This window comes from Psittacula echo (assembly GCF_963264785.1).
Source record: "Psittacula echo genome assembly, chromosome: 6".
In the NCBI taxonomy this organism is placed as follows: domain Eukaryota; kingdom Metazoa; phylum Chordata; class Aves; order Psittaciformes; family Psittacidae; genus Psittacula; species Psittacula echo.
In genome coordinates this window covers 16626515-16646574 of record NC_137743.1, presented here as the reverse complement: position 1 = coordinate 16646574, position 20060 = coordinate 16626515, and the positions used below count along the sequence as shown (strand labels likewise).

At 36.1% G+C, this 20060-nt stretch overlaps 1 protein-coding gene across 1 annotated transcript in view; it reads right to left on the bottom strand.

The window, feature by feature from the left end:
* The window catches only part of LOC308222796 (adhesion G protein-coupled receptor A3-like), a gene marked incomplete at both ends in the record, with an annotated part of 288746 nt that overhangs the window by 190717 nt on the left and 77969 nt on the right, over positions 1-20060 (bottom strand). The window lies entirely within an intron of this gene.

The window sequence follows — 20060 nt, the reverse complement described above, 5'->3', positions numbered from 1 at the left end:
TGATTACCCTCAATAGCGCAAAATTTCATCCCAAATGGTCAGTTCATATTTTAATTTCAAAATCAAAATCATTAATAAATAATTCTGTATTTTGTAGTATTTTTTGCAGATTTTCTAAACAGAATTACAAAAATTTGTGCATCGCACCCATTTTGTTTTAGTGAGGATGCTGATGAGTGCTATGTCCCTAACAAAGACAGGAACTCCTAATGGTCAAGTTCAGCTTTCTGCTTGGACCATGCAACGCTGAGTCATTAAGAAGGTGACAAGACATTCTTATTACATATGTACAAGATGCTCTGTCTTACATATAAGAAATGCAGAGCTACCAAAGGCACAGCAGACCAAGACTGTAATTTTGATGGAGAAAAAACCTAAAACCCACAAACAAACTGGAATATCAGTTTAATTTAGAAAATATAGATATTCAGTTGCTTCAGATGTAAAATCCTAACTGTAAACAAGAATCAAGATAATCACTTAGATTTTGTTAAAAGTTTACTCAGCTCAAAGTTTATGCTGCATGAATCAGTGAGGCATGACAGGAATGACACATGGCAATGTCACCTGTCCAGTAAATTTAGATTATCATTTCTTCTTTGTTCCAGCTTGCTCTACATAAATACTTTACAATGACTATGTGTTTTACCTGATCTTGTGATGTTATTGCAAAAAAGCAAAGTACCAAAAGAAAGATAGGAAAACTGAAATCAAACAATAGTCGATGTTTTGAGTCTTTTGAAAACGTAAGTAGTGAAAGCATATAGGTTTACTAATTAAGAATGCCTGTGATTAAGTAACTTAACTGAAGTTACAAGCATTCATAGAACTATGAAATACATTAGAGACTTTAGCCATGCATGTCCGAATTCGGAGTTCTAATTTCTTACTGTTTTCATCTTAGCTTGTTTTAGATATTTCAAAGTTCTTTTTTTTCCAGTTGCTTTTTTCACTAATAAACCATTATTGGTTCATTATGCAAAGAATGGGCTCATCTCAGCCCAACACAAATACAATGCATATTACAAGAACATACTAAAGATGCACGAACTAGTCCAGCTGTCCAGTATCAATGCAACTTTTAAACAGTGATGTATGACTATATCCATATATAGATACTTTAAGCATGCACATTACATGTCATAGGTCATTTGTATTTGCTGGAGCCACAATGGCAGTCTCTTACTCATTGCTAAGCTAGTAATAAGCATAAAACCCAGGAGTGCTTCCTTCTGTACTGCTCTGGTGCAGTACAAAGATGAGTATGTCTGCACTGCCTGGGAAAGGGAGTGATTCAGAGCCCATGAATTTCCCCATAGTCTCAAGAAACCAGCAATATGAGTCAGAGGCAAGGGTAGAAAAGGTGGCACAGGGGTGAGGGGGGCAGGCAGAAGGGAAAGTGTCAAAATGTCCATTCAGGAGACAGGTGAAGACACCAAAATGGTGCTTGAGCAAGGACCTTGATGGTGATTTGGGCATTCATAAGAAAGCTACACAGTCTATGACTAATTTCAGGCATAAAAATCTCTTTCCTTTCTCCTGGAAATCACATAAGCAAAATAATGGCAGAAATACAACATCAAGGTTGGTGCTTCCACTGATTCTTAGCTGGCAAAACACAGAAGAACCCCACAGACAATAGAGAGGAATCAGTGGCTACAGCCATCCTCCTGCGGCTCTTCTGCCCTTCTCCATATTCTCTAATCCAGGCAAAGCAGTTTTCTTCCTTAATTTGTCCTCTTCCCTTCTACTGCATTTGGATGAAAGGAACAGTAGCTGATTTAACCACAAAGGAAATACAGGGATGACGTTTCTTATGAAAACACTCTCTAAGAACTGGAAGAAGCTTTGGGGCTTGGTTGTTTGGGGTTTTTCTGTTGTTTTTGTTTTTTAAATTTTGTGGTAAAAAATTTTCATCTTAGTTCCCTGGTACCAGCAGCAGCTACCAGATTCATCTTTCTTCTGCCTTTCTCTGCTCAAGAAGTTATGACATTTCTTTAACTCCAAATTTGCCACACCTTCTCAGACGCAAAACTGTTCATACAAAACTTTTGCAGTCTTCTCCGAAGTCCCATCAATTTGCAAAGATATGTCAATATATTTGTAAAAGCTAATCTACATGAGTGTGTTTTCTGTTGATGGTTTAGGATTTTTGCTGTGTGGGTGAGCAAAGTTTCATTTTTATTAATCTTCAAGTATTCCGTACTCCAGTTCAGTTCACACCAAACATTAGGGCTTAGCATTCTCTAGACAGCACTACTGCTTGTACAGTATGTTAAATATGTAACTACTAAGGCTGAAGGAAGTTCTTTAGCTTGCAGAAATGAGTCTGTGTGGAAAAGTCTGAAAGGACCCTGTTCTTATGTGAACTCTGTATACTAAAAACTTAAAAGACGAACGAACAAACAAACCAAAACCCAAATCCAATACTACAAATCCTTTGGATCTATGCTGATTTACACTGTGATGCATTTGAAAACTACTTAAGAAGCATAGTTCGGAGCAAATATCCACATTTTAGGCAGGGGAAACTGATTTAATTATCAATCTTTGTATCAATTACACACATTCTGTGTTAACTCACAACTCATCTAAATGCTCTACAAGTTGTAAATAAGAGAAGTGACCATCTCTTATAGCAAGCAATGGTAACAGCTTACAATAAATATAAAAGAGTCAGTACGAGTAGTGAACTGTAAGCAAGTTTTAATGCCAGTCAAAATAACCAAGTAGACAAAAGGTCTCCCATTTACTGCAGTCCTCTATGTTCTAGTTTATGGAAACTGCACCGTTTCCCCGTAACTTGTAACCACATAGGAAAAACCAGTATAATCCTAAACTATCATCTACAGGAAGAAAAAAAGCCAGTTTAATGTTAGTAGAAGGCAGACCATTCCAAGGAAAAGTGTCCATCACTTGCACTGTCCCAGACAAGACATCTGGTCTCCTTATTTTGGAAATTACACTTAAATTAGGTAGGTCATTTTAGTAAGGATATTCTCAGAAAATTGTAGATGATTATACTACCCACAATCCTGGCACTTTGTTAGTAATTAGTATTATTCCATAATGTTTCCATATACTTCTGGCCTGACAAAATAGATGTTTTCTTCCTTGTTCTCCTTGATAACTAAAATGTGATTAAAATAAACAAAATTATCACAACTGTTAATCGCTTCCAATTCTTACTTCTACATTAGGAAAATCTATTAGCATGCCTCCCACTTGTATTTTTTAGAAAATTACTTTCATTAAAAAACCAAATTAGGTTCTCCCATTTTCTAATTTAGCAAAGAGTTTGTTATAGTGAAGCCTTATGGCAATGAGTATCAACTTTCACTGAGCTAAATAAAGAAACCAGAGTAAATTTGGTTGTATGTTTACATTTTTTCCCCAAGAGCTACTGCTGAGGTTTGGCAAAAGGTCATGATCCAAGGCATGCCAAACAGCAGCCCAGCCTGGGCCACACACATACACATATGCATACATAACATGCAAGTGATTTTAACATCAGCCAAAAGCAAGAGAAAAGGGAAAGAACCCCAGTATCATAATACTAAATGACCACAGCATGACCCAGTTAAAGTCCAAAATGAAAGCATTTTCTAACCAACAGAATTGGTTTTGCATCATTTCTGATGTAGCATTCTAACTTTAAAGTATCCATTCTGAATCTGAATGACATGTCATTAGTGGTGTGGGTCTATACATCCAGTGGCGTGACCTGAAAATAAATCAAAACCAAGTGTCTTGTAACAAGTACAGACAGATGGAAACTGTATGAAGTTAGCTGTAGTCGTAACAACTGCAGCACTTATATCAAGGCTGTAGAGCTATATAAAAATAAAATGCTGCAGTATTTACTGAAATGTTTCCCCTAATTTTATTAGGGTTGCTAGATATACTTTGAGCATGGTACTCCAATATTAATGAGACCTCAATAAGTAAAACAACTATAGGATGAACCATGTTATCATTAAAAACCAATCTCAGATAGTTTCAGTAAGTTAACAGAATGGAGCTTCCTTTTCAAATACAAGTCTGAACTTACATAAATTAAATATCATTAACCACTGCCTTCCTACATGCATGTAAATAATTTGTATGTATATGCAAATTAAAGTCCTACAGGTAAATACATGAGGATTCTTTTACTAAGTATCACAAGCTGCTGGGAGTTTATAATCTTACACATTAATCTTTGAACTGACTTTTACTTACTAAAGACATTTAAGAGAAGTTACCTCAACAAAAACAGTCAACTTAAGTAGGGGAAATCTGTGTTTGATATACTCACTTCCTGATGGTTTAGCTGAGAGGTAAATGAAACAAGAGGCTACTAATGGGACTTTACAACAACATTTAATAGCTACTCCAGGCCTCTCAGCTATTAGGCCTCTTCCATGGCCAAATCCCTGATTATCTAAATGTGTTCTTGAGATTCTTGATGCTTCAAGTTCACAGTATGCGCTTACGCAGTACATAGTAGGAAAAATTGCTAAAACATAGACAGTCCATTAACAAAACAATCTTAAGCTACGTTCTGACATTTTGGGCATTTTATACCAACGTCTGTGCCTTCAAACACTGCAGATTCTTCCCCCAACTTAGAATATACGTACTGTAGATATTTTGAATACATATTCATAACAAGAATGTTCAACTAATTCCAATACTTCATTCAAATTCCTGACATCGATACATCTTTCATAAAAAATTATAGGTTGTACCAAGAGGACATCTGTGTTTAGAAAGCTGTCATTATGGTGCTGCAAACTTTCCAAAAAAGCCCTGAGAAGAGCAATCAGTTGTTGGGCAGATGCCAAATGCCAGTGAAATACCACTGACTTTCCGCATTTTGCATATTACTATGAAACAACAACAGAAAAAAAAAAAAGAAAAAAAAAGAAAAGGTCACATCTACCACTTCTTTCTCATGCAAAATATTCCAGCTAAACTAAATGACACCTTTGACCAAGAAATGAATGGAGACCTGGGACCCTTGAAGAATATTCACTCCTAAAACATCATTATGATCACAGAGGTAGGAAAGAGGCATAGCCAATTATGAAAGCCAACATTTAGCGCCTATCCTGCAGTCACAATGGAAACTGTCAGGGTTAGCAGTCCTGGATACAGAAATAAAGAATTAAGATAGTATTGGTAAAATATGTTTGGAAACATTTCAGATGCACTCATCTGCACAGTACCTATCAGGAACCAGTGATTCATTATTATATTTTGGTGGCCTGGATATTATCAAAAATTATTTCCATTGCCATTGTTGGAGAATGCATTGTTGGTCACACACTGTAGACAGAGAAACAGGCAGGTTAAGCGATATCCATTACCTGGTATCATAAACAGTAAATGAAGCACTCCCATGAAACTCCAGAGGTCTTGTTTGGTTTTCGCTTTTATGACGAGAGTGTATATTTTATCTACTTTCCAGAATCAGAAAAGTTATGGTTGCACTGATGTCAAGTTTCAAGACATAAGGCTAAACTTTTTTTTTTATATAGTTTATTCCCACAGGATAATAAACATGCACATAAACATGAAAAATAATTGTCCAGTAACTGTCTGCCTTTGCAGACACAGAGGCTACAGGTCTTTTGTTTGTGTAGCATGTTGGAGCATGTTGATTATGCATTTTTCCTTAAATTTTCTTTTTTAATCTAAGCCATTGCTAGCTGGACTACCTAAAATAATAGACCATAAGGACTAGACAAAATAATAACTGCTGCCCATTCAAGGTACTAATGAATGATGGGAAGTTTTAAACCAGTCACTTGATGACAATGATGACATATAAAACAACAAAAAGGTCATCACATTTTTGTTGGTTTTTTTTAATTTAAGGACAATAACTCCTTCACATCAAACGTGCTGTGGCAATTTGGCGGCTGTTCATTATTTAGAAAAATGTTAAACAAGGTGCCAATAATGGCAGCTGAACAAAAACAGATACAGGTTTTACAGCAGTTTGCTTGCTTGCAGTATCCCACAGAATGTTACAACACATTTCACTTTAATGGTAATAATCACAGATGAAGAACATAAGGCTTCCAGTATTTTAATTGAAGGAACAGTAAATCAAGTTAGAAAAAGTGAGTAAAGAGCTTGGTAAAGCATGACAGACTTAAGCTGCAAATTTTTTGTTGATACATTTTTCTACATGCATATATATGAAAATAGCATTTAAAAATATTAATTTATCCAGTAGAAACTCGAGTTGGATTCCAAATATAGCATCAACAAATCAAAATGTGGGATAAAGACGCAAATACTTTTGGTAACTACCTTTAGTTTAGCATTTTGTTATTTTTGTTGTTTTCTAATAAAGAAAAATCATCTGTGCTTTCCAGATTCTTTTTCCTTGGCCTGTTTTCAAGAAAAAACTTCAGCAAAACATTCAAATTCCAAATATATACAACTTTTCCTATATATGTTTTCTTTTCCTGGAAAATGCCACAAAACCAGAGATATATGGCGGGGTCATGTTAGGTCTGAAAGCTATTGGCTGTGTATGTGCAAAAAGCACATGCTTGGCAGTTGTAACCTGGGGAGTCAAGATGGAGTGCTTATGCTGCCCAGCAGAAGGAGTCATGTGGATCAGTTCCATGGGGCTAAAACAAGACCGTGGGGCCAGAAGCAATAAAGACCAAGAGAAGCACATAAAGTGAATTTCAAGTCTCCACAGCTTTGCATGCAGCTCTGTAGTGCCAGCAGAAAATATTCATGAGTGCCGCCAATCATGCCCTGGTGTATGATAGATTTGGCATAACATTGATTATGATAGCAGAGCTTGTGTCTACCCACAACTATGTAGCAACATGACAAGCACAGAGACTGTTGGTGGCTGAAAAGAGCCAGAGGCTTCCTCAATTTTTACACCCACTGGGACTTCTCTGTGTGTTCATGCCTAGAAGGCAGTTCAGCATGGGTTAGGTTTCTTGACACATGCTCTACTCCTTTTAAAAAAAGGCTAACCACTGGGGGAATAAGGGAGCGGAGCAGAGCTCTGAGCAGAATTCCAACCTGTGAAAAAACTACAAAGTGAAAAAGCATGGAAAAAAAGTGTTCTGAACAGACAAAACAAAATGTAAAATGGACACCTTTAGAATGAATAAAAACCATTTCTGGTGATAAGGGTTTAAAATCCAGTGTAGGAATTGCTATTCCATGTTCTAAGACTGCACTTATTTGCCTGTTCAAATTTCCAGAAATGTGTATTCAATATTATTTCATCACATTTCAAACGCTGGAGTCACAGTTTACCAGCATAATTACAATTATGAAAATTAAATATTGGAAATGTATCCAGTATTTTTAGAAATTCATCTGAATTCATTTTCTCCAGTAAAGGCGGGAGATTTGAAATTTACACTAAATTATCAGAGGTATCAACGTAATGAAAACATGTTTTATTACCTATGAGAACCATAAAATATACAAACCATTGTATCATGGAGCTTTGGATGCTTGGGGTTTTGTTTTTTTTTCTTTAAAGGAAATGTTTGATTCTTTTTCTGTTACTAAACCAATACTGAATTGGAAGAACACAAGCAATTCTTTTTTGAAAAACAGTTTGAACTTCAGAGAAATATTTTCTTCCATGGCTTAAAACATCCGAAGAAAAGAAGAAAGAATTCCATCTTGAGCTGTAAAGGAAAGATAAGTACCTGCAGATGGCCCACGGATTAGTTTAGAGTAGTTTTGAGCCAAAAATAAGATATTTTACTACTCAGAATCAATATCAAATTCAATAAAATATGAATCATCTTTCCTATGTTTATTTTATTGTAGTGTTTTCATAAGACAGCAGTAGAACACTTCTAAAAATAAGGTGATTTCCCCAGGTAGGGACTCTACCTTCTGCCTTCCTATTTCTATGCAACCTCATTTTAAAAAATAAGAATCTTAATTAACGATGTAACACAGAATATAGCCACTGATTATATATTAAATCCTGAGGGACCTGCAGTTGTTACTTACCTCCTAATGAGAGATGGACAGGACAGCACTGCAATAACCTCCACCCACCTCCAAAAATGAGTATACTCAAAGCCTTTCTTCCTATTTATCTGGGAATATGTTAATGCCTAGATACATTTCAGCAACACCTACAGCAGGAAGTGTTTTCCAGAAAAGGAGGGGAAAAAATTAAAAACAGAGACCATATGAACATTTAATTCAGATGGTGTTAGAGGGAAGATTAATTACATAGAAATGCTGTCAATCTAAACTGTCAATTACTAGTACGTTAGGGTTAACGAGGGAGACTTGTCTATAAGCAGTTTAATCAGATGAATTAAATCTTAGTGAAAGACTGGTCTGGAATCATTCCTCAGAAACCTCTGTTTTATATAAACCGGGGCTTTGTTAATAACTTAGACAAATTTAAATAATTTCAAACCAACCATGTGTGCCAATAACAAGGCATGCAGAATCATCTTATCGTGCAGAAATCAGGGGTAATGAGTGTCTTCTTCAACAGCTCTCAAGAATTTTCTTGAGTATTTTCACTGCACAGTTTTTACATTTGCGCTTTCCGGCAGGTACTTGCCAGAAATTTAAAAAAAATTTTTTTACTAAAATTTCATATGAAATATGGGTGAATGATAGAACAAACCAGAAGGCTAAAAGTAAGGAGACCACAGGATTTCTATGAATATACAATTCCTACACATTTGTTATGGTCACTGCCATATACTTTACATACTATACAATGCATATGTTGTGAGATTTTCAAGTAAAAATTGATTTAAACAAACTAAGAAGTTACAGTTGTTCTACCTTAGAAGTGACAGACTGATATTAATTTCAAGCCAAAGCCTCTCCTATTACAAATAATGAGAAGTTGGCACATACTTTACAACTTGCCCCTGTTGGTCCCACTTGAAATGTTATTTTTCAATTATTTCCATGCTTTGTTGTTTTTCTCCTAGTGTTTCAGACAAAAGTACAGCTTTTTAAAGTAAAATTTCTTTTGTTTATATAAATGTCTTCGTTATTCAGCTCTAGAATATGCAAAGATCATTAAAAAACCCCCAACAAACCCATAACCCAAAAAATAAAACAGAACCAATAAAAATCGACAGAGCGTAATAATACACAATAGTAGCTGAGGCCACAGGAACACCCACAGGTCTTCAAGCCTTGAAGGTATACCAAAAAATTGAGGAAACAGGAAAGGAAGCATAAAAAAAAGGATGCAGGTAAAGAAGGAGTATGTTATTGTTGGAGACAGTTACTGCTGAACGCCAATAGTATGTTTTGTTCAGTTAGATATCAATTCCTCTTCTATCCTTCTCACCCTATGGAGTAATAAAAACTTCTTTTCCCACCTTGTTTTTTCACATTCCTTCCTGGCATCTCCCATCTACCTTCTACACACTGCCTCTCCCTCGGCCCCTCAGAAATGGTGCTTTGTTTCCGCGGTCTTCCTACATAAGGCCGGGGACACAGCTATTCTGTCCAACAACTAATTCAGTTTACTTGTCAGAACATCATTCAGTCATGAAGGGGATAGAAAACTCCACAGGTAATTTGGGGCACCTTTGCTTACAAAGTTTGCATTTGGAAACTCAACAGAAACTTTGGAGTTCCTTTGTTCCCAGCCTAGCCAGCTGTGCCATGCTGGTTTCCTAATGGGTTTCCTATTTTCAGTTAGTTGTGGAAGTGAATTAAGGACTATATTTCTCAGTGAAGTGCACATGCTATATTGAGAATAAACACATACAGACAGGTGATTAATCAGCAATGGATATTTCATTTAAAAGCTCATAATCATGACCATACATGACAAATCCTAATACAACTATTTCCCTACTAAAAAAACATTAATACCTTCCAGTGCTACTAGGGCTACAAGCATTAAGAAAGAAACTTTGGTGGTAGCTTTATGGTGGCTATTTTTACACACATTTATAACTCTGCACTTGATACATCTTCCGAAAGGATGACAGCATTTGACACAAATCATGTGTTATCTTACTGACATCACTATATAAAACATCAGATAAGTATATCATCATGGTGGGTTGACCTTGGCTAGCTGCACATCAGACTAACTGAACTGTTTGTGGTCCTAATGGGAAACAGGAGCATGGATGCTCATAAATTCAATTAAGTAACTTCCTGAAATACAGCTAAACTTCATGTTTCATAAATTAAAAAAAATGAAAAAAATATTTTCAACTATTTAAACAGCTCTATTAAATAACTTTACAAGTTAATTTTACATTCCTGTCATTTGTGACTAATATTGACGTTTTATATCGAACACCTTGTATAGTTTTTCTAATGTGCAACGCTCTGATAAATCTGTTCATGACCGTGCTATGGCAAAAATAATCTTAGTGTCTAATCAACCAGTCTGTTCAACTATACAAGTAACTATATTGCAAGAAAATGCTGACTTAACAACAAGCATTCAGGCAAAACTCCTAAGAAACGCTGCTATGTGTTTTACACACCTGCATCTTAAGAGGTCTATAAAAACAATTCATTATAATAACAACTCTTACATCTAATAAATACTTCTGAATTAGTAGACTGTAAGACCTTGAGAAACTGGTATTGTAATTAGTTGTACAGGTGCTTTGCACAGACTGACAACACAGAAAAAATGCTTTTCATTCTAACTTGACAGCAAAAGATATCTGTGAATTATGACCCTTCATTCTTGCCGTTTTCTAATACAAATTTCTTTCATTCTGTTTCTAAACAATTCACTCACTTTTAACCACTAGTGATTTTATTTCCCTTTGCTTACATTGCTATCCAGTGAACTTCAAACAGAAATTCCTGGGTATTGTCATGCTCTGCACATCCATGCAGAAAGAACTGTAATCATTTTGAAGATGTTCTTTCATCAAAATATTTCCCTGGGATTACATTTAATAAAAAAGTATGTCTTATATTCCTTCCTCTCACTTTGATACATTTTTATCTTTTACACCTGAAAAGAAACATACAGTATGTTTTGCCCTTTTAAAAAGTGTGAATCCACCGCCTACTCATAAAACACATCACATCACTAGACTGTGGCCTAACTGCTTTTTATACAAAAATAAAAATAGATCATAATATTTTTATCCAGTAAAATGAATTACTGAATTGCAGATTATGACCATCCCTTGGAAACTTAATTCTTACTAAACAAATTCAATAATCTTAATATTTTCTATAGTCCTGTTACGAATTGTTTAGATACTAGGATAATTACTGAAATATAAAAGACTATATAAAGGCAAAAATGTCTTGATGATATGAGAGACATAAGGAGCACAAAGATAATGATCACTGCACCAGTAAAATAAGAAGGCATGCAGAACTCTTCCAAGTATTTCAGTTATATACTAGATGCAATTTTAATAATTATTTAAGCACTGATCAAGTCAAATTGGACCTTATATTCCAAATGCCTCCTGCACCACTTCATGAAGGAAACTTTCATAGATGAGGCTTTAACAGTCCTTCATAAACTAAGCTTTACATTACTGTACATCAATAGGAGTACACTTTTCTTGTTATTTCAAAGTCTCAAATAGTATGACCAATAGGACAATATCCATCTTTGGAAAATTTAGAAGGCACTGTAAAATCTATTATCTTAAGTTGATCTAATTACAAAATCATATTATTTTATTTGAAAAAGTATTTACCGTTTAGTGTGAAGTCTGCACTGCAGTACATAAACCTGCCAACCAGTCTTCTGCAAGAGCATCTCTCTTAATGGCTACTTCACTTGTCAAGAAAAAGAAACCTGACCCTGGCCACTATTGTTTCTCCCTCTTATTCAAAAACCCCAAAATAATTCTTCCTTTACAAAAGATTTATTACTGGGGAAGCAATGCTATTTCAAACTAGCGTTTCTGTGCTAAGTTGACTTTTTCTTCAAGTGATCTCAAACCTTTCAGCTGAAACCCAAATAACAACTCTGTGCCTCATGCTGACTTCAATTCTAGGTAATTGTAAATTAAGGTTCACTATAACTATTAGTGAACTAGCAGAATCTGACCTTTTGATTAAAAGATGACTGTGAATCTCCGTAACAGATAGACCTTATGTGAAACTGGTTTATCAGAGAGCAGGTCACCCTTAGACTTTTCTAAGTCAATACCAAATTTTGAATTCATCCTTTCCATGAGAACTTTGAAAATAACTCAGCTCAACAGATAAGCAACAGTTGTCATAATGCTCAGTAATGCATATGCTGTTCTTTGGAGATTCTTCCTTTTGTACATTATTTTTGTGTGACCATCAAGTCAAAGCAGGTGATGATCTTGCCCCTCTACTCTGCTCTCATGAGACCTCACTTGCAGTATTGTGTGTAGTTCTGGTGTCCTTAACATAAAAAGGACATGGAACTGTTGGGACAAGTCCAAAGGAGGGCCACGAGGATGATCAGGGGGCTGGAGCACCTCCTGCATGAAGACAGGCTGAGAAAGTTGGGGCTGTTCAACCTGGAGAAGAGAAGGCTGCGTGGAGACCTCATAGCAGCCTTCCAGTATCTGAAGGGGGCCTATAAGGATGCTGGAGAGGGACTCTTCATTAGTGATAGGACAAGGGGTAACAGGTTAAAACATAAACAGGGGAAGTTTAGATTGGATATAAGGAAGAAGTTCTTTACTGTAAGGGTGGTGAGGCACTGGAATGGGCTGCTCAGGGAAGCTGTGAATGCTCCATTCCTGACAGTGTTCAAGGCCAGGTTGGACAGAGCCTTGGGTGACATGGTTTAGTGTGAGATGCCCGGTCCACAGCAGGTGTGCTGGAACTAGATGTCTTAAGGTCCTTTCCAACCCTAACTATTACTATGATTCTATGATTCTATTTTCATTTAGCCAATATCGAGACATAAAAAATCTGCTACATTTATACAAGCAGTAACAGTAAAGAATGCTGAGACATAGCTAGTCAAATCATGTAAAGTATTAACAAACAGGAATATAAACATTTCTGAAATAAAAAGCAGGACTGGATAATCTCTTCTTCAAATCAACTGACCTGAATAGCAGAAATTATTTTCAACACTTTCAAATACTCAAAGCATGTCAAACTCAGAAATGACTTAATGCCTAGCAGAACCACACTAACATATACTTGGCCACCTGAAGTATGATGGGCAAAGTGTTGGCCCATATCCAAAAAAGCACTTAAGCTGACTAAATGAAACTTAAGTGGAACATAGGTACTAAGTCCCAGAGTGCAATCACAGCCCCTTCACCTCCTACATGTACAAATGGCTTCAGGTACTTTAGTCTTCACTTTTCAAGTTCCCGAAGCACAGAAATGGTGTAGGGCATGCCAAACACCTTGGAGCTGGTCTCATACAAAAGCTCTTTTGGGATTTGCAGACAAGATCTACCCACATGGTGGCTCTCTGCAGGGCCAAGCAGGCTAAGGGATTGCACTCAGTAAAGCTACAAAAACAAATCACAGCTCTGCATCCCAGAAAACAGCAAAGGGGTGAAGAAGTGTTGCCATCCATCTTTTCTATGACAATCTAGCTACGAGAGCTGGGGAAATAAAAGACGCTCTTTCAGTACCATCCTCGCACTGAAGGGATGTATACCTACATTTAAAACACACAGAAGCTGAAGAAACAGACTGGAGTCTGTTCCCTAAAGAAGTATTTCTGTATTTTATCAAATTAATGTTTACAGGAAACCCCATTTTCTCCTTGGTGATGAAATACCCTTGGCACTTGACCATTTTTTTTTTCTTTCTGGCCCCATAAATCTTAAAACACTTGACAGTGTTTTGGCACAGCTCCACTTCAGCAAGACCTACATCCCAGTTAAGGCTTTTCCCAGAGAGGTAGCAAATATATGATGTGCTCAGGCTGGACAGGATGAACCTTAGTCTTTCTCTTCCCAAGCAGATACTCCAGCCAGTAGACTAGTACAGAAATAACAAAAACAATATTACTTTCTTTTACAACAGGTTTCAAAAGAAAATATGGCGTCATTTATGCCTATAAAGAGGAATGGCTTCAGAAGATGTATTAGGTTGCAAATCCCAGTCCAACAATGGCTTCTAATTTAGGGCTGCACAGGAAAAAATCGTATCAGGCTTCAGCATTTCTGTAAGCCACTTGGTGCTTGTTCAGTCCCTCAGCATGATGGCTGGTTTGGATTGTCTTCTTAAATACCTAATTCTCCACATGTATAGAGAGCTTAGGCCTCCAAAGAATAGATGAGAAATATCTGTGCTACTCATGGCAAGTAGAACAACCACCAAGTCTACTGTATCTTGTTGCTGTTGGGAGCCTTAGTGAACTCCTCAGCTAGCAAGCTGCTAAATTTTCTGTTTAAGGGCTGCATGTATTATTTACTACCCATTTGGCTGGGGTTCAGTTTGTTTTTAGCTGTTTTCAGATGGCTTTGAGAGAGGCCAAGACTAGAATCAACGTTCTCTTCAATCCAGCAAGCAAAAACCAAACAAGACAGTAGTAGCAAACCACAGCAGAAAGCATAATTAATGTGACATGTCCTTCCTTCCAATGCAGAGACCTAAGGTGTGTGTTTGGGATTGCAACTCGAATATCTTAAGAAGTAATGACACAGTGCAATACCCTAACAGTGCAAACACTGCAGGCAAAACTTTGAAAAGCAACCATTCTTTTTAATTTTAAAAAGACTCGGAGCATACAGCTAAATATGACTTTTCATTTCCTTTCCCATATAGAGCACTTTAAAAAGGGTTAATTCTGGAGAACCGTGTTTTCCTGTGGAACAATATATACTATGCACATTCCAATCTTTTCCCTTCCCTCTGCTAACAAGTGGTGGGAAAGGGCAACTCAGAAAATATGCCATCCTATATCTGTCTCCCACTCAGCACACACACTAACCCAGTTCTCCAAGATCTCATCATCACAGTGTTCAGCTCATTAAATTCAGCTGAAGGATGAGAACTGAGCTGCAATGCTAAATGTGCACAGTTTGTTTACCAGCAAGAACACTGTATGTAGTGTTGCTTACAACATACCCCATAATACGGAAGCTTTCTTGTTGGCTGCTTTGACAATTTATCTATTCATATCAAAGTGAAACAGAGCTGCTTTAAAACTGTTGCTCCTTGTCCTAAGAAGAATATTAAAAACTATCACAGTGAAATCTCTGTTGCCATCAAAAGGTCATTGATTCAACAGACAAACAACCTAGTGTTAATGATTTAACAAAACATTTTTCACACAGATTACATGCTCATCCATCAATATATTTTTCACATCAAGAAAATAAAGATAATTTTTTAAAAGCCAATTACAAAGAATCATGTGCAAACAAATACAATGCCTAGGAAATTATGCTTCTGCCTAAAAAAAAAAAAACACTCAAAAAACCCACACACACAGGAAAAAACAACAAACAAACAAAATTAAATTAAAACCACAAAAAAGTAAAAAATGTTGCCATTGTTTGCAATTAGACTCAACAGAAGAACTGTCCTAAAAAGAGAACAATGTTGTTGTACAATTTGTTCAGCCTCTTGATTAGAATAGGGCTGTATGCAGGCAATCATATAGGCTTTTATTTCTTCACTCCTTTATCTCTTTTTGAGTACATACATGCATAAGGGAGAGAAGCTAAAAGGCTGATCTTTACTTCCTGTGACCACCACATTCCTGCTAAGTAGCATATGAAATAAAATAAACATTACACGTTATTTCAGCCATTCTAAATTTTAGAAAAATGAAACTCAAGCAATAACCAAAGTAGAAAGCAGTTAAGACTGTTTAACTTTGAAAAGCACATACAGTTGACTAGTGAAAATGATAATGGAAATGTTTTTTATGCAGGCTTCAACAATATCTAGTTAACATAAAAAATGTGCAAGTTAAAATTTTGTCATAAGACAAATTTAGCAGTTCTAGCGACAAACATATATGGATATCTCCATAACTGATGATGACACGCTTGTTTATTATGTCTGAAATATAAGATTTATATAGATAAGATTTATAATATAAAATTTATGGTGTATTTAACTATTTATTGCTTTTAAGTACTGATTGGTGACTGCTGCTGTTAAAAAATTGTGAGTGTTGAAGATGTTGATAGTTAGGTGGGCTTCTTTATTGTTTTGGTTTAAATTAAGGCTCCTGTCATTTAGGGTAGAGCTAAATATAGACAGTCATTCTAACTGAATCTATGTAAGACATGGATGACTGATCCAAAACAATGTTATATAGATGGCACAAATTTAAAATCATTCCCTGACATACTAACTACAAGTGCAGAAAGCAACAGAATTACGTAATTGAAAAAAAGGATTTCCTTACAACAAGAGATTATCAGAGAGTATGAACTGAACTGTGCGTGTATGTCAGCAGCGGATTAAATCATCTCGTGGCAAGATATTAGAACTAACACATTTCTATCTGTGATTTGTTTACCAGTTTTGTAACTTGACTGTATCTTCAATGTGGGAGTTTTTCAGGAGGTATAATACTGCAATTCATGTAGAAATTTTTGACAACATTTGGAGTAAGTTGTTGCTCTTGATTTACTAACTGGTTGGGGTAGTACTAATCTTGAACAAGTTGACCATTTAAAATCACAGGGCTAGACATGACTAAGCACTGCTACTTTCTACTAAGCTGATAAATCTAGCCATCTATGTATTAAATAAAATGCAGAGGCTGATACCCAGAATACTTTCAGCATTTGCACCAATAAGATTTGAACTAAAAGTATTGTACTTTTATGTATTTTTGGCACAATGACTTGTTTCCAGGAGCAACAAAAACAATAACAAAGAAAATATTTCATATTTATCTTACAGAAGCCTCTTTCATGCTGTGCAAACACATTTTTTCCCATTCTTTTTGCATATATAGAGAATGATCGGACGCAAGCTCGTCCATGTACAATCATTTGCAGGTTCAGCCACCCTATGTTCCCTGCCCTAAAGAGATCAGAATAAAATCCAAAGGAGTTTTGTCACTGACCTCTGAGAGACCAGAATGAAGTCAAAGAAATTCTTGTTCTACAATTATTTCAAATGCAATAGAAATACAAAGTAGCAGTTGAAACAAATCTTAAATCATTATTTAAACAAACTAAAATGGCCCAGATTGCTCTGATGTTGGGGGAGTGTTCATTTAAAGCTAATTCTATAAACTTTGACCCTGGGCATAGACTCTGTGATACTGATTCAACTAAAAGGCTCCTTCCCAAACAATCCATTCATTCTGACTTAGCTAATGTATTTATGACACCAGTATTGAAGGATCTGCATGAGATTTATAGGCTATCACAGCGCTAACTCTTCCCAGTAAAGTCTTAATTACTTTCAGAAAAATGGGGAATGTGATGACCATGTTTATTTTTATAACCTTTTTTTCTTTTAAACTAATCAAATATGGCTTAAATGATTCACTGGGAAGACAAAATATTCATAAAAGCTCTAGAAGACAGTAATTATTGATGGAAGAATCAGAAATGTGCAGCTTTCCCAGCAGCAGAAAAAGCCTGTCCCATTTCTGCAAAACAAAAAAAAAAACCCACCACCTAAAACTGGCATTGAACAACATTTCTGTCATTTATAAATGTCCACAGTGTCACCCAGAAAACAGATAACTACTGTATAGTTGTCGTGGTTTAAGCCCAGGTCGTAAATTAGAACCATGCAGTCTATTTCTCTCCCCCACCCTTTCTTCCCCCCGGTCCTGGAGGGATGGGAAGGAGAATTGAAAGAATGCAACTCCCACGGGTTGAGATAAAAACAGTTTAATAACTAAGGTATAACACAAATCACTACTGCTACCACCAATAATAATAATGATAAAGGAAATAACAAGGGAAGAGAATACAACCGCTCACCAGCCGGTACCTTGACCCCACCCTGCAGTGATCTAGCCCTTCCGTGAACTCTCAGTTCTACATCCTGGGCATGACGTGCTGTGTTATGGAATACCTCTTTGGCTAGTTTGGGTCAGGTGTCCTGTTCCTGCTTCCTCCCGCTTCCCCTCCTCCCTGGCAGAGCATGAGACTCACAAAGTCCTTGGTCAGAGTAAACATTCTGACCAGCAACTGAAAACATCGGCTTTATCAGTATTATTCCCAGACCGAAAGTCAAAACCACAGCGCTGCACCAGCTACTAAGAAGGAGAAAAAATGACTGCTGCTGCTGAACCCAGGACAATAGTGCATTAAGATCCTTAGTCCAGCTGGTCCATTTTTTCTCTAAGCTTTAAAAAACATTTCCAAAAATACAAAGCATTTTTAATGGATTTCAATGGTCTCTTTCTTCTTTTACATAAAATCACTCAGAAGAAGGATGTTTTCTTAAAAACAATCTGCTATCCAGGTCCACCCTCTCAGGCATGTCGCTTGGAGCGGTTCCCAAACTATCCCCAAAGCACTATCGTTTCAGCAACTGGAATGACAACTTCTTTTAATTGTTTGAGATCCTGCAGGCTTCTATCTGAGAACAAAGCATGCACACAAAGCACATTCTATGGCCACGATTCAAGTTCTTTTGAAAATAAATGATATATTGAAACAATGCTATGTTATATAAAGCAGCCTATCTGACACTGGAGTAGCATTACACCAAAGCGTAGCCAAGTTCATTTCCCACCCCTGCAATTGGACATACTAGAAGTGCAATAAAACTTACATAAAGCAACTTTTTCATTATGTGGAACCTAAAGCATTTGGTTGAAATCTGAAGAGACTTTACCATGAAGAAGAAAAGATAAAGTCTGTTTAGTAACAGACAAAAAAAATAATTAATCCAAAACAAAAGTCTATTTGATGGTTGGTTGTAATACATTTTATGATGACAAGAACAAGAGAGTATCTAATGAAGCTCAAAAGCAATATATTTAAAGCTGACAGAAGGAAGTACTCTAACACAATGTGTAATTAACCTGCAGTCTCATTACTAAAACGTTATCACTGAGGTCAAGAGCTTAGTAGGATTCACTAAAAGAATTAGAAATTATACACCTAATGAGGACCTTCATATACACATCAGACAGGATTTCTGAGAACCCATTATAAAAAGACAGTTTCTTTCATGGATTGGTTGTTCTTTAATTGCTGTTTCTGAAGATTTTATTATCTTATACATCTGAGCTAAAATCTGGACTCAACAACATGTACAGCCACTAACTTTTAGTGGGGTAGGCTGCTTATCTCTGGCAAGGGGCAAAATATTGGAGAAATTGCACAAACACTCTGATTTACAGCATGAGATTCAAATTCTTCTGATCAAACTGGTAAAAGCCATAATGTAAATGCTTTCAGAGAACTTTAAAATTGCTTAACTAAATGCAACTTTGTTAGTAAATTAGAGAATCAAGCTAAACAAATTTAAACAATCTCTAAATGATTGTGTATTTATAAAGACACAGAATGTCTTCTACATAGCCCTTAAACAACAGTACACCTCTTCCCTCATTTATCTCTTCTTAGTTCTTGTATCTATCAATCTATCAATTTACAAGCCAAATGGCTCAGCTATAATGTAAGCTTGGTGACAATCGACTTTGTAATTTAAAGCAAAGATTTGGGCTGTTCTTTTTTTATTTTTCCTCAGAGTTGGCAAGCATTTCCCAGGCAGTATAGAAAACTTCACATTTATGAAATTAAGCCTTGGGCTTTCAGAAGACTTTACAAAAGGTTATGTTTGTAATCTTCAGTGTTTATTTTACTATGAAACCAACACATTCAGCAATAAGTCAGATTTATTGTGAAAATAAACACATTAGGACCTTATAAATAGCTGTTAGAAAAGTTCCGTATGGTCTGCCAAAAGCCCCAAGTGATTGGTTCATGAACTTTTCCTCTGTATGCTCTAATGCCTTGAAAAAATTGTTTATTTTTGACTGGTTATGAATAGATGAGGATTATATTTCATGTACAGTCTCCATTAAAGTATCAGGATTTAGAACACTTCCAAACTTTTAAGAAACTCACATAAAAAAAAAATAAACTGTTGACAGCAGATATACATAAAGAATTGGCACAGTGGAGTGTTATTTTAAAGCTGCCTTTACACAATGAGTTTCTCAATTTACCTGGTTATATCCCCTAAAA